Source organism: Bombina bombina, chromosome 6, assembly GCF_027579735.1.
Source record: "Bombina bombina isolate aBomBom1 chromosome 6, aBomBom1.pri, whole genome shotgun sequence".
Classification (NCBI taxonomy): domain Eukaryota; kingdom Metazoa; phylum Chordata; class Amphibia; order Anura; family Bombinatoridae; genus Bombina; species Bombina bombina.
Window position 1 is genome coordinate 975,912,211 of NC_069504.1, and position 16,741 is coordinate 975,928,951.

At 41.4% G+C, this 16,741-nt stretch overlaps 1 protein-coding gene across 2 annotated transcripts in view; it reads left to right on the forward strand.

Moving 5' to 3' along the window:
- The window catches only part of DELE1 (DAP3 binding cell death enhancer 1), a 150,072-nt gene that overhangs the window by 64,475 nt on the left and 68,856 nt on the right, over window positions 1–16,741 (forward strand). The window lies entirely within an intron of this gene.

The following is a 16,741-nucleotide window of genomic DNA, read 5'->3' on the forward strand; positions in this document are numbered from 1 at the left end:
TACTAAAATCGATGGCTGTTTCCACACAGGACTGTTGAGAGGAATTAACTTCAGTTGGGGGAAACAGGGAGCAGACTTTTGCTGCTTGAGGTATGACACATTTCTAACAAGACTATGTAATGCTGGAAGCTGTCATTTTCCCTATGGGATCCGGTAAGCCATTTTTATTACATAAAGAGAAAAAAGGGCTTCACAAGGGCTTTTAAGACTGTAGACATTTTCTGGGCTAAAACGATTTATACATAAGCATATTTTATACTCCATAGCCTTGAGGAATTATTTTAATCTTGGGAACTATGTAAAATAACTGGCAGGCACTGTATTGGACACCTTATTCTCTAGGGGCTTTCCCTAATCATAGGCAGAGTCTCATTTTCGCGCCTCTATTGCGCACTTGTTTTTGGGAAGCATGACATGCAGATGCATGTGTGAGGAGCTCTGATACATAGAAAAGACTTTCTGAAGGCGTCATTTGGTATCGTATTCCCCTTTGGGCTTGGTTGGGTCTCAGCAAAGCAGATACCAGGGACTGTAAAGGGGTTAAATATAAAAACGGCTCCGGTTCCGTTATTTTAAGGGTTAAAGCTTCCAAATTTGGTGTGCAATACTTTTAAGGCTTTAAGACACTGTGGTGAAATTTTGGTGAATTTTGAACAATTCCTTCATACTTTTTCACATATGCAGTAATAAAGTGTGTTCAGTTTAAAATTTAAAGTGACAGTAACGGTTTTATTTTAAAACGTTTTTTGTACTTTGTTATCAAGTTTATGCCTGTTTAACATGTCTGAACTACCAGATAGACTGTGTTCTGTATGTGGGGGAACCAAGGTTCCTTCTCATTTAAATAGATGTGATTTATGTGACACAAAATTTAGAGAAAATGATGCCCAAGATGATTCCTCAAGTGAGGGGAGTAAGCATGGTACTGCATCATCCCCTCCTTCGTCTACACCAGTCTTGCCCACTCAGGAGGCCCCTAGTACATCTAGTGCGCCAATACTCCTTACTATGCAACAATTAACGGCTGTAATGGATAATTCTATCAAAAACATTTTAGCCAAAATGCCCACTTATCAGCGAAAGCGCGACGGCTCTGTTTTAGAAAATACTGAAGAGCATGAGGACGCTGATGATATTGGTTCTGAAGTGCCCCTACACCAGTCTGAGGGGGCCAGGGAGGTTTTGTCTGAGGGAGAAATTTCAGATTCAGGGAAAATTTCTCAACAAGCTGAACCTGATGTGATTACATTTAAATTTAAATTGGAACATCTCCGCGCTCTGCTTAAGGAGGTGTTATCTACTCTGGATGATTGTGAGAATTTGGTCATTCCAGAGAAATTATGTAAAATGGACAAGTTCCTAGAGGTCCCGGGGCCCCCCGAAGCTTTTCCTATACCCAAGCGGGTGGCGGACATTGTAAATAAAGAATGGGAAAGGCCCGGTATACCTTTCGTCCCTCCCCCCATATTTAAGAAATTGTTTCCTATGGTCGACCCCAGAAAGGACTTATGGCAGACAGTCCCCAAGGTCGAGGGGGCGGTTTCTACTCTAAACAAACGCACCACTATACCCATAGAAGATAGTTGTGCTTTCAAAGATCCTATGGATAAAAAATTAGAGGGTTTGCTTAAAAAGATGTTTGTTCAGCAAGGTTACCTTCTACAACCAATTTCATGCATTGTTCCTGTCACTACAGCAGCGTGTTTCTGGTTCGATGAACTAGAAAAGGCGCTCAATAATAATTCTTCTTCTTATGAGGAGATTATGGACAGAATTCATGCTCTCAAATTGGCTAATTCTTTCACCCTAGACGCCACTTTGCAATTGGCTAGGTTAGCGGCGTAAAATTCTGGTTTTGCTATTGTGGCGCGCAGAGCGCTTTGGCTAAAATCTTGGTCAGCGGATGCGTCTTCCAAGAACAAATTGCTTAACATTCCTTTCAAGGGGAAAACGCTGTTTGGCCCTGACTTGAAAGAGATTATCTCTGATATCACTGGGGGCAAGGGCCACCCCCTTCCTCAGGATAGGTCTTTCAAAGCCAAAAATAAACCTAATTTTCGTCCCTTTCGCAGAAACGGACCAGCCCCAAGTGCTACGTCCTCTGAGCAAGAGGGTAATACTTCTCAAGCCAAGCCAGCCTGGAGGCCAATGCAAGGCTGGAACAAAGGAAAGCAGGCCAATAAACCTGCCACTGCTACCAAGACAGCATGAGATGTTGGCCCCCGATCCGGGAACGGATCTGGTGGGGGGCAGACTTTCTCTCTTCGCTCAGGCTTGGGCAAGAGATGTTCTGGATCCTTGGGCACTAGAAATAGTCTCCCAAGGTTATCTTCTGGAATTCAAGGGGCTTCCCCCAAGGGGGAGGTTCCACAGGTCTCAATTGTCTTCAGACCACATAAAGAAACAGGCATTCTTACATTGTGTAGAAGACCTGTTAAAAATGGGAGTGATTCATCCTGTTCCATTAGGAGAACAAGGGATGGGGTTCTACTCCAATCTGTTCGTAGTTCCCAAAAAAGAGGGAACATTCAGACCAATCTTAGATCTCAAGATCCTAAACAAGTTTCTCAAGGTTCCATCGTTCAAAATGGAAACCATTCGAACAATTCTTCCTTCCATCCAGGAAGGTCAATTCATGACCACGGTGGATTTAAAGGATGCGTATCTACATATTCCTATCCACAAGGAACATCATCGGTTCCTAAGGTTCGCATTCCTGGACAAGCATTACCAGTTTGTGGCACTTCCGTTCGGATTAGCCACTGCTCCAAGAATTTTCACAAAGGTACTAGGGTCCCTTCTAGCGGTGCTAAGACCAAGGGGCATTGCAGTAGTACCTTACTTGGACGACATTCTGATTCAAGCGTCGTCCCTTCCACAAGCAAAGGCTCACACGGACATTGTCCTGGCCTTTCTCAGATCTCACGGGTGGAAAGTGAACGTAGAAAAAAGTTCGCTATCTCCGTCAACAAGGGTTCCCTTCTTGGGAACAATAATAGACTCCTTAGAAATGAGGATTTTTCTGACAGAGGCCAGAAAATCAAAGCTTCTAAACTCTTGTCAAATACTTCATTCTGTTCCTCTTCCTTCCATAGCGCAGTGCATGGAAGTAATAGGTTTGATGGTAGCGGCAATGGACATAGTTCCTTTTGCGCGAATTCATCTAAGACCATTACAACTGTGCATGCTCAGTCAGTGGAATGGGGACTATACAGACTTGTCTCCGACGATACAAGTAGATCAGAGGACCAGAGATTCACTCCGTTGGTGGCTGTCCCTGGACAACCTGTCACAGGGGATGAGCTTCCGCAGACCAGAGTGGGTCATTGTCACGACCGACGCCAGTCTGGTGGGCTGGGGCGCGGTCTGGGGACCCCTGAAAGCTCAGGGTCTTTGGTCTCGGGAAGAATCTCTTCTCCCGATAAATATTCTGGAACTGAGAGCGATATTCAATGCTCTCAAGGCTTGGCCTCAGCTAGCAAAGGCCAAGTTCATACGGTTTCAATCAGACATTTCATCCGGGGGAGTGGGAACTCCATCCGGAAATCTTTGCCCAAATTACTCAATTGTGGGGCATTCCAGACATGGATCTGATGGCCTCTCGTCAGAACTTCAAGGTTCCTTGCTACGGGTCCAGTTCCAGGGATCCCAAGGCGACTCTAGTAGATGCACTAGTAGCACCTTGGACCTTCAAACTAGCTTATGTATTCCCGCCGTTTCCTCTCATCCCCAGGCTGGTAGCCAGGATCAATCAGGAGAGGGCATCGGTGATCTTGATAGCTCCTGCGTGGCCACGCAGGACTTGGTATGCAGATCTGGTGAATATGTCATCGGCTCCACCATGGAAGCTACCTTTGAGACGAGACCTTCTTGTTCAAGGTCCGTTCGAACATCCGAATCTGGTCTCACTCCAACTGACTGCTTGGAGATTGAACGCTTGATCTTATCAAAGCGAGGGTTCTCAGATTCTGTCATTGATACTCTTGTTCAGGCCAGAAAGCCTGTAACTAGAAAAATCTACCACAAAATATGGAAAAAATATATCTGTTGGTGTGAATCTAAAGGATTCCCTTGGGACAAGGTAAAAATTCCTAAGATTCTATCCTTTCTTCAAGAAGGTTTGGAGAAAGGATTATCTGCAAGTTCTTTGAAGGGACAGATTTCTGCCTTGTCTGTGTTACTTCACAAAAAGCTGGCAGCTGTGCCAGATGTTCAAGCCTTTGTTCAGGCTCTGGTTAGAATCAAGCCTGTTTACAAACCTTTGACTCCTCCTTGGAGTCTCAATTTAGTTCTTTCAGTTCTTCAGGGGGTTCTGTTTGAACCCTTACATTCCGTTGATATTAAGTTATTATCTTGGAAAGTTTTGTTTTTGGTTGCAATTTCTTCTGCTAGAAGAGTTTCAGAATTATCTGCTCTGCAGTGTTCTCCTTATCTGGTGTTCCATGCAGATAAGGTGGTTTTACGTACTAAACCTGGTTTTCTTCCGAAAGTTGTTTCTAACAAAAACATTAACCAGGAGATAGTCGTGCCTTCTTTGTGTCCGAATCCAGTTTCAAAGAAGGAACATTTGTTGCACAATTTGGATGTAGTTCGTGCTCTAAAATTCTATTTAGATGCTACAAAGGATTTTAGACAAACATCTTCTTTGTTTGTTGTTTATTCTGGTAAAAGGAGAGGTCAAAAAGCAACTTCTACCTCTCTCTCTTTTTGGATTAAAAGCATCATCAGATTGGCTTACGAGACTGCCGGACGGCAGCCTCCTGAAAGAATCACAGCTCATTCTACTAGGGCTGTGGCTTCCACATGGGCCTTCAAGAACGAGGCTTCTGTTGATCAGATATGTAAGGCAGCGACTTGGTCTTCACTGCACACTTTTACTAAATTTTACAAATTTGATACTTTTGCTTCTTCTGAGGCTATTTTTGGGAGAAAGGTTTTGCAAGCTGTGGTGCCTTCCATCTAGGTGACCTGATTTGCTCCCTCCCTTCATCCGTGTCCTAAAGCTTTGGTATTGGTTCCCACAAGTAAGGATGACGCCGTGGACCGGACACACCTATGTTGGAGAAAACAGAATTTATGTTTACCTGATAAATTACTTTCTCCAACGGTGTGTCCGGTCCACGGCCCGCCCTGGTTTTTTAATCAGGTCTGATAATTTATTTTCTTTAACTACAGTCACCACGGTATCATATGATTTCTCCTATGCAAATATTCCTCCTTTACGTCGGTCGAATGACTGGGGAAGGCGGAGCCTAGGAGGGATCATGTGACCAGCTTTGCTGGGCTCTTTGCCGTTTCCTGTTGGGGAGGAGAATATCCCACAAGTAAGGATGACGCCGTGGACCGGACACACCGTTGGAGAAAGTAATTTATCAGGTAAACATAAATTCTGTTTTACATTTAAAATCAGATGTACATTTGTCACGTGCTAATGCGCCAGTTAGCAAGTAACACATTCAGCTACATTTTGTTTGGCAGAATTGCAAATTGAATAATGTCTAAAATGTTTTAGTCACTTTATTATGAAAGACATACAACTGCCCTTGCTTTTTTGTCAGTCTATGTGCACATGAATTATTTAACTTGTATGCTATTTTTTTTGTACATATGGTGTGAATTTGTATGATAGAAACATGACTACTCTATCTTTTAAAAAAAAGTAAAATATTTTCTTGTTTATCTTCTCTGTATTTGTAGAATTTCTCACCTATAATCCAACTTAATCCTTTATCTGTAAATATATATTTTGTAGAATATTAAAATAACAGTTTTAGTACTGCCACAAAAGTAGTTAATATAACCAAAAAATGACATTAGTGCTAATGTGGTAGTCATTTTCCATTAGAATTGTTGTTCATTTGATCAGTTTTCTTTTACAAGATATGACGAGTCCACGGATTTCATCCTTATGGGATTACGCCTCCTGGTCAGCAGGAGGAGGCAAAGAGCACCACAGCAGAGCTGTATATATAACTCCTCCCTTCCCTCCCACTCCAGTCATTCTCTTTGCCTGTGTTAGTGATAGGAAGATGTAAAGTGAGGTGTTAGTTTAGATTCTTCAATCAAGAGGTTTTTATTTTCAAATGGTGCCAAAGTGTACTATTTTATTACCGTGCAGCTTCTGGATGATCCACTTATGCTTGGGAACTTGTGGCATTTTAGTCTCACTGCGCCTCCCTTATTGGTGCTGCCTGGATGTGGACTTAGTGAATTTGCCTAAGACCTTTCATTATTCACAGGACCTCAGGAGGAAGAGTGGACCTCTTGACACTGTGGGTATTTTCATGCTGTTCCTCAGCATGGAGGTAAGTGCAGTCTTTTTATTTCTGGGGCTTGAAAGCAGAACTGACTGTACTCTATTATTGCGGTTTATGGGCCTTGCTAAGGGTATCCCTGTGCATATACAGGGAGTGCAGAATTATTAGGCAAGTTGTATTTTTGAGGATTAATTTTATTATTGAACAACAACCATGTTCTCAATGAACCCAAAAAACTCATTAATATCAAAGCTGAATAGTTTTGGAAGTAATTTTTAGTTTGTTTTTAGTTAAAGCTATTTTAGGGGGATATCTGTGTGTGCAGGTGACTATTACTGTGCATAATTATTAGGCAACTTAACAAAAAACAAATATATACCCATTTCAATTATTTATTTTTACCAGTGAAACCAATATAACATCTCAACATTCACAAATATACATTTCTGACATTCAAAAACAAAACAAAAACAAATCAGTGACCAATATAGCCACCTTTCTTTGCAAGGACACTCAAAAGCCTGCCATCCATGGATTCTGTCAGTGTTTTGATCTGTTCACCATCAACATTGCAAACAAAGACACACTGTTGCAAAAACTGTGTATTTGAGCCATAAGACATGTAATCACTTTCAGCTGTGTACAACCAAAACAGACTGTTATTTTTTCCTTTCAAATCGGTTTATAGTCTCACATGTATTGTTGCCACAACCTAGTTATCTACAGGAATCAAATTGTTGCAAAGTTCTTACTTGTAACACTCTAATATCCGGGTACATATAGAGTGTTAACTGTGTATATATTCAGCTGAATGAGTTTTACACATACATTATTAGGTATTATGTTTCTCCTTTGTAGGTAAATATACGTTCAGGTAACCTCCAAAACTTTCAGTATTGCCAGTATATTATATTGTATCACAGGTAAATAACATGAGAATATATTGTTGGTCTCGAACTGACCTTGTGCAATGGTAAAAACATCAACCCAGGTTACTCACGGTTATCCGGCCCCACTATGCGGGATGTTAGAAAGTGTTCAGGCACTCCTCCTTCTCACCAGACAGCCGTTATCCAGTACAGAACTAGTAGCTTAAAAGATCTCCGCGGTGTATCTCACACATCAAAAAAGAATCCAATATTACCACAATTGCGAAGAAATAAGCATTCATAGACCGAGCTAAATCAACACTGTGTATTTATTGTCACATCGAAAAAACAAAGGTTCCACCACTCCACACACAACAGCTACATCCAACGCGTTTCCTGCTGCTAAACAGCACTTCGTCAGGGATACTCACAGCTGTCTGATTGCACCTTTCTCCAACATAGGTGTGTCCGGTCCACGGCGTCATCCTTACTTGTGGGATATTCTCTTCCCCAACAGGAAATGGCAAAGAGCCCAGCAAAGCTGGTCACATGATCCCTCCTAGGCTCCGCCTACCCCAGTCATTCTCTTTGCCGTTGTACAGGCAACATCTCCACGGAGATGGCTTAGAGTTTTTTAGTGTTTAACTGTAGTTTTTATTATTCAATCAAGAGTTTGTTATTTTAAAATAGTGCTGGTATGTACTATTTACTCAGAAACAGAAAAGAGATGAAGATTTCTGTTTGTATGAGGAAAATGATTTTAGCACCGTAACTAAAATCCATGGCTGTTCCACACAGGACTGTTGAGAGCAATTAACTTCAGTTGGGGGAACAGTGTGCAGTCTCTTACTGCTTGAGGTATGACACATTCTAACAAGACGATGTAATGCTGGAAGCTGTCATTTTCCCTATGGGATCCGGTAAGCCATGTTTATTAAGATAGTAAATAAGGGCTTCACAAGGGCTTATTAAGACTGTAGACTTTTTCTGGGCTAAATCGATTCATTATTAACACATATTTAGCCTTGAGGAATCATTTATTCTGGGTATTTTGATATGATTATATCGGCAGGCACTGTTTTAGACACTTTATTCTTTAGGGGCTTTCCCTAATCATAGTCAGAGCCTCATTTTCGCGCCGGTATGGCGCACTTGTTTTTGAGGACAGCATGGCATGCAGCTGCATGTGTGTGGAGCTCTGATACATAGAAAAGTCTTTCTGAAGGCATCATTTGGTATCGTATTCCCCTTTGGGCTTGGTTGGGTCTCAGCAAAGCAGATTCCAGGGACTGTAAAGGGGTTAAATATAAAAACGGCTCCGGTTCCGTTATTTTAAGGGTTAAAGCTTCCAAATTTGGTGTGCAATACTTTTAAGGCTTTAAGACACTGTGGTGAAATTTTGGTGAATTTTGAACAATTCCTTCATACTTTTTCGCAATTGCAATAATAAAGTGTGTTTAGTTTAAAATTTAAAGTGACAGTAACGGTTTTATTTTAAAACGTTTTTTGTGCTTTGTTATCAAGTTTATGCCTGTTTAACATGTCTGAACTACCAGATAGATTGTGTTCTGACTGTGGGGAAACCAAGGTTCCTTCTCATTTAACTATATGTATTTTATGTCATAAAAAAATTTAGTAAAAATGATGCCCAAGATGATTCCTCAAGTGAGGGGAGTAAGCATGGTACTGCATCATCCCCTCCTTCGTCTACACCAGTCTTGCCCATACAGGAGGCCCCTAGTACATCTAGTGTGCCAATACTCCTTACTATGCAACATTTAACGGCTGTAATGGATAATTCTATCAAAAACATTTTAGCCAATATGCCCACTTATCAGCGAAAGCGCGACTGCTCTGTTTTAGAAAATTCTGTAGAGCATGAGAACGCTGATGATATGGTTTCTGAAGGGCCCCTACACCAGTCTGAGGGGGCCAGGGAGGTTTTGTCTGAGGGAGAAATTTCAGATTCAGGAAACATTTCTCAACAAGCTGAACCTGATGTGATTACTTTTAAATTTAAGTTGGAACATCTCCGCGCTCTGCTTAAGGAGGTGTTATCCAATTTGGATGATTGTGATTATCTGGTCATTCCAGAACCACTATGTAAAATGGAAAAGTTCTTAGAGGCCCCGGGGCCCCCCGAAGCTTTTCCTATATCCAAGCGGGTGGCGTACATTGTTAGTAAAGAATGGGACAGGCCCGGTATACCTTTAGTACCTCCCCCCATATTTATAAAATTGTTTTCCTATAGTCGACCCCAGAAAGGACTGATGGCAGACAGTCCCCAAGGTCGAGGGGGCGGTTTCTACTCTACACAAGCGCGCCACTATACCCATAGAAGATAGTTGTGCTTTCCAAGATCCTATGGATAAAAAATTAGAAGGTCTGCTAAAGATGTTTGTTCAGCAAGGTTCCCTTCTACAACCAATTGCATGCATTGTCCCTGTCACTGCAGCCGCGTGTTTCTAGTTTGATGAGCTAGGAAAGGCGATTATTAGTAATTCTTCTTCTTATGAGGAGATTATGGACAGAATTCGTGCTCTTAAATTGGCTAATTCTTTCACCCTAGACGCCACCTTGCAATTGGCTAGGTTAGCGGCGAAAAAATTCTGGGTTTGCTATTGTGGCGCAGAGCGCTTTGGTTAAAATCTTGGGCAGCGGATGCGTCTTCCAAGAACAAATTGCTTGACATTCCTTTCAAGGGGAAAACACTCTTTGGCCCTGACTTGAAAGAGATTATCTCTGATATCACTGGGGGCAAGGGCCACGCCCTTCCTCAGGATAGGTCTTTTCAAGACCAAAAATAAACCTAAGTTTCGTCCCTTTCGCAGAAACGGATCAGCCCCAAGGGCTACGTCCTCTAAGCAGGAAGGTAATACTTCTCAAGCCAATCCAGCCTGGAGACCTATGCAAGGCTGGAGCAAAGGAAAGCAGGCCAGGAAACCTGCCACTGCTACCAAGACAGCATGAAATGCGGGCCCCCGATCCGGGACCGGATCTGGTGGGGGGCAGACTCTCTCTCTTCGCTCAGGCTTGGGAAAGAGATGTTCTGGATCCTTGGGCGCTAGAAATAGTCTCCCAAGGTTATTCTCTGGAGTTCAAGGGGCTTCCTCCAAGGGGGAGGTTCCACAGGTCTCAGTTGTCTTCAGACCACATAAGAAGACAGGCATTCTTACATTGGGTAGAAGACCTGCTAAAAATGGGAGTGATTCATCCTGTTCCATTAGGAGAACAAGGGATGGGGTTCTACTCCAATCTGTTCATAGTTCCCAAAAAAGAGGGAACGTTCAGACCAATCTTAGATCTCAAGATCTTGAACAAGTTTCTCAAGGTTCCATCGTTCAAGATGGAAACCATTCGAACACTTCTTCCTTCCATCCAGGAAGGTCAATTCATGACCAAGGTGGATTTCAAGGATGCGTATCTACATATTCCTATCCACAAGGAACATCATCGGTTCCTAAGGTTTGCATTCCTGGACAAGCATTTCCAGTTCGTGGCATTTTCTTTCGGATTAGCCACTGCTCCTAGGATTTTCTCATAGGTACTAGGGTCCCTTCTGGCGGTGCTAAGACCAAGGGGCATTGCTGTAGTACCTTACTTGGACGACATTCTGATTCGAGCGTCGTCCCTTCCTCAAGTAAAGGCTCACACGGACATTGTCCTGGCCTTTCTCAGATCTCACGGATGGAAAGTGAACGTGGAAAAAGTTCTCTATCTCCGTCAACGAGGGTTCCCTTCTTGGGAACTATAATAGACTCCTTAGAAATGAGGATTTTTCTGACAGAAGCCAGAAAAACAAAACTTCTAGACTCTTGTCGGATACTTCATTCCGTTCCTCTTCCTTCCATAGCGCAGTGCATGGAAGTGATAGGTTTGATGGTAGCGGCAATGGACATAGTTCCTTTTGTGCGCATTCATCTAAGACCATTACAACTGTTCATGCTCAGTCAGTGGAATGGGGACTATTCAGACTTGTCTCCGAAGATACAAGCAAATCAGAGAACCAGAGACTCATTCCGTTGGTGGCTGTCCCTGGACAACCTGTCACAAGGGATGACCTTCCGCAGACCAGAGTGGGTCATTGTCACGACCGACGCCAGTCTGATGGGCTGGGGCGCGGTCTGGGGATCCCTGAAAGCTCAGGGTCTTTGGTCTCGGGTAGAATCTCTTCTACCGATAAATATTCTGGAACTGAGAGCGATATTCAATGCTCTCAAAGCTTGGCCTCAGCTAGCGAGGGCCAAGTTCATACATCAACCATCAGGGGGGAACAAGGAGTTCCCTAGCGATGGAAGAAGTGACCAAAATCATTCTATGGGCGGAGTCTCACTCCTGCCACCTGTCTGCTATCCACATCCCAGGAGTGGAAAATTGGGAAGCGGATTTTCTGAGTCGTCAGACATTGCATCCGGGGGAGTGGGAACTCCATCCGGAAATCTTTGCCCAAGTCACTCAACCGTGGGGCATTCCAGACATGGATCTGATGGCCTCTCGTCAGAACTTCAGAGTTCCTTACTACGGGTACAGATCCAGGGATCCCAAGGCGGCTCTAGTGGATGCACTAGTAGCACCTTGGACCTTCAAACTAGCTTATGTGTTCCCGCCGTTTCCTCTCATCCCCAGGCTGGTAGCCAGGATCAATCAGGAGAGGGCGTCGGTGATTTTGATAGCTCCTGCGTGGCCACGCAGGACTTGGTATGCAGATCTGGTGAATATGTCATCGGCTCCACCATGGAAGCTACCTTTGAGAGACCTTCTTGTTCTAGGTCCGTTCGACCCACTCCAGCTGACTGCTTGGAGATTGAACGCTTGATCTTATCAAAGCGAGGGTTCTCAGATTCTGTTATTAATACTCTTGTTCAGGCCTGAAAGCCTGTAACCAGAAAAATTACCACATAATTTGGTATATCTGTTGGTGTGAATCTGCAGGATTCCCTTGGGACAAGGTTAAGATTCCTAAGAGTCTATCCTTCCTTCGAGAAGGATTGGAAAAAGGATTATCTGCAAGTTCCTTGATGGGACAGATTTCTGCCTTGTCTGTGTTACTTCACAAAAAGCTGGCAGCTGTGCCAGATGTTCTAGCCTTTGTTCAGGCTCTGGTTAGAATCAAGCCTGTTTACAAAATTTTGACTCCTCCTTGGAGTCTCAACCTAGTTCTTTCAGTTCTTCAGGGGGTTCCGTTTGAACCCTTACATTCCGTTGATATTAAGTTATTATCTTGGAAAGTTTTGTTTTTGGTTGCAATTTCTTCTGCTAGAAGAGTTTCAGAATTATCTGCTCTGCAGTGTTCTTCTCCTTATCTGGTGTTCCATGCAGATAAGGTGGTTTTGCGTACTAAACCTGGTTTTCTTCCAAAAGTTGTTTCTAACAAAAACATTAACCAGGAGATAGTTGTGCCTTCTTTGTGTCCTAATCCAGTTTCAAAGAAGGAACGTTTGTTGCACAACTTGGATGTAGTTCGTGCTCTCAAATTTTACTTAGCAGCTACTAAGGATTTCAGACAAACTTTGTCTTTGTTTGTTGTTTATTCTGGTAAACGGAGAGGTCAAAAAGCAACTTCTACCTCTCTCTCCTTCTGGATTAAAAGCATTATCCGATTGGCTTATGAGACTGCCGGACGGCAGCCTCCTGAAAGAATCACAGCTCACTCCACTAGGGCTGTGGCTTCCACATGGGCCTTCAAGAACGAGGCTTCTGTTGATCAGATATGTAAGGCAGCGACTTGGTCTTCACTGCACACTTTTTCTAAATTTTACAAATTTGATACTTTTGCTTCTTCTGAGGCTATTTTTGGGAGAAAGGTTTTGCAAGCCGTGGTGCCTTCCATTTAGGTGACCTGATTTGCTCCCTCCCTTCATCCGTGTCCTAAAGCTTTGGTATTGGTTCCCACAAGTAAGGATGACGCCGTGGACCGGACACACCTATGTTGGAGAAAACAGAATTTATGTTTACCTGATAAATTACTTTCTCCAACGGTGTGTCCGGTCCACGGCCCGCCCTGGTTTTTTTAATCAGGTCTGATAATTTATTTTCTTTAACTACAGTCACCACGGTAACATATGGTTTCTCCTATGCAAATATTCCTCCTTAACGTCGGTCGAATGACTGGGGTAGGCGGAGCCTAGGAGGGATCATGTGACCAGCTTTGCTGGGCTCTTTGCCATTTCCTGTTGGGGAAGAGAATATCCCACAAGTAAGGATGACGCCGTGGACCGGACACACCGTTGGAGAAAGTAATTTATCAGGTAAACATAAATTCTGTTTTTATTAGGCTCACCACTCATTCCCAAAATTTAAAGGTATACTACCGCTTATATATTTAGCGGCATGTTTATAACCTATACGCCATTCAATCTGGTGCATCAGTATCACATTACAATATATAAAATAACAATCTTAAATTTATATGTTACGAGTACATTGTATCTAAAAATATAGTTAGAAAAATTAACACATAAGTTGGGAAAAACAGCTAATGCTATATAAACAAATACTTTTGCTGCATCAGCATTATGTATACCACTGAGCTATTATAGAGGTCACAAATATAAGGGCATATTTCAAATAAAGGTATAAACATATACTCAGGACTCAGCACAACATAATGGTAATTTATTACAATACCGTAGGTAACCTCTAGTAATAATAGTATTTAGGATAACTCATCACCTTTGTTTATTGATAGTTTTATTTACATATTTATCCTCCTAAGGAGAAAAATTGGAATACTATTAACTATCGATTACATCTCAGTTACCTATATAAAGTTTTACATCTGAGTTCTCATTTATGCCTAAAGGACTCCCTGTCTTTAAGGTATAAATCCAATACACTTCTCTCCTATTAAGTGTCTGAGACCTATTGCCACCTGTATTCAGTTTGGGCACATGATCAATACCTTGAAATGAAAATAAAGTATTGATATATTTTAGTTCACTTATATCAAAATTATCATTCCTTCTATGTTGGGCAAAATGTTTTGCCACAGGTGTCTTTGGCACCTCACTCTCAAGGGACAGCAGGTGCTCTCTCACTCTATCCTTGAGCATACGTGTCGTTCTCCCAGTGTACTGAAAAAAACAGAGTTTACAAGTGATAAGATACACTATATATCTGGAATTACAGTTAATGTGATGGTTCACCATGTACACATTACCTGTTACTGTAGAGTTAAAAGTATCACTCCTAACCAGGTATTTACATGATTTACATGGTGTGCCACCACATCTATAGTTCCCATTTTTCTTTTTAAGCCACATTCTATCGTCCTTTTTCTCTTTGATAGAAAAATTTCGTTTAAGATTGTTATCTATAGTTTCTGCTCTCCTTGATACACACCTAATCCCTTTGTCTATGACTGTTTTTAATTTAGGATCATTTCTTAATAGAGGGCTAAATTTCTGAATAATTTTACAAATTTCTGGATATTGTCTGCTATATTTAGTGGAAAAAGTTAACCTATCCATATTTCCTGAAGTTTTGTCCTGTTTGTTTTTATCCTGCAATAAAGATTTCCTGTCCATAGCCTTAACCTCTTCCATAGTTATTTCTAGATCCCTTTTCTTATAGCCCCTATCCATCAGTCTATTCTTTAATATATTTGCTTGTATAGAGTAATTTTCTTCACTACTACAATTACGTTTTAAACGCATAAACTGGCCTTTTGGAATTCCCTTTTTCACACTGTAGGGATGGCCAGAATCTGCTCTAAGTATGGTATTGCCTGATGTTTACTTTCTGAATATTTCTGTTGTAATACACCCTTTATCTATATCTCCTTTTATTGTCAAGTCTAGATAATCAACACTTTTCTCTGAGCAAAAAAATGTAAACCTCAGATTGTTATTATTGTCATTTAAATATCCCATAAACTGTTCTATAGTTGAATCACCACTTTTCCAGACTATTAGCAAATCATCTATAAATCTAGTATAGAATAAAATACGGTTTTGAAAAGGATTACTAGTAGTAAATATTTTCTTCAAAATATCCAAGATATAAGTTAGCGTACGAGGGGGGAATTTCGCCCCCATCGCCGTGCCCTGACATTGTACATAAAAGCAGCCCTCAAATAGAAAATAGTTATGGGTCAAAAGAAACTGAACAATGTCTACAATATATTCAATAAAGCACGTCTCAAATTTAGTATACATATGTAGCATTTCATTAAGAGCATTAAGTCCCTCCCTATGCGGTATACAGGAATATAACGATTCTACGTCTATAGTTAAGAACAGTGATTCACTATCCCATCCTAGATCTTCCACCTTACGTAGTAGGTGTTTCGTATCCCTAAGGTAACCTGGTAAACTTTTTACTATGGGTTGTAGAAATTCGTCAATCCATCTCCCTAGTTTTTCTCCTATGGTTCCTATGGTGGAGATTATGGGCCTCCCTGGCGGTTTTGATGCACATTTATGAACTTTAGGGAGATGTTTAAATACAGTTACTGTAGGGCTCTCATTTACTAAGCATTCTGCCTGTGCTTGTGTCAAAAAACCCTGGTGAACACCTTCATCTAACAATATTTTTAGCTCATTATTAAAACGCTCTGTAGGGTTATATGTCAATTTGTGGTATGTATTTTCATCTGATAGTTGCCTTTCAGCTTCCAATACATATGCTTCCCTATCTTGTACCACGATAGTGCCACCCTTATCAGATTTAGAAACTACTATGTTAGTGTTGTCCCTAATTTGTTTTAGTGCTTTTCTCTCCTGGTGAGACAAATTATCCCTTTTATTCCTTTTTGTGTGTATATCTTTTACTTTTGTGTTGTACAGTTGTGTCAATTCTTCTTCCACCACTGCGTGAAATACCTCAATTAAATCCCCTCTTGCATGTATAGGATAGAAACTACTTGTGTGTCCTATCTTTTGTGTAGAGCTTGGAATACTTAAATTATTAGGATCATATCTCAAGCTTTCACTACTTAAGATCCTTAAACTGTTGGTATCACACAATTCATTAAATGTTAGTGAATCTATATCTGTGCCCATTATATTACTCTCAACTGTACCCGTATCCACTATCTCACTATCATAAATGGAAGATGGATCCTCATTAAAAAAATGCCTTTTTAACGTGACCTTTCGCACGAACTTATTGAGGTCAACAATGGTATCAAATAAGTCCATATTTCTTGTTGGAGAGAAACCCATTCCCTTCGAGAGTGCAATCTTCTGTGTATTGGTTAATGGGACAGATGACAAGTTTATTATACTCTCTAGTTCTGATCCTTCTTTTCTCTCATTGCTCTGGTCAGCCTGCTGGGATATTTCGCCTTCTGATCTTCTTCCTTTTTCTTTTTTATTCTTTTTGGGTCTCCATCTTTTACTTTATGCTCGTGGCCGGACATGTTAGGGGTAATTCCCAAATCCACCAGTGATCTGTGTTCCACTTTTTCTTTAGATCTTGCTCCTAGAGAATTATCTCTTTCATTATTTTCCTCACTCATGGGTGTAGATGATCTTGGACTATATGCATATGAACTGCCCTCTGCACTTGAAAAAGTAACTTTTCTTCGTACTTCCTTTTTATTACTGGACATGTCTCCTTCTGCCTTTTTTCCTTTATTCTTTTTATTCTGATGACTTCTTCTTTTATTCTGCT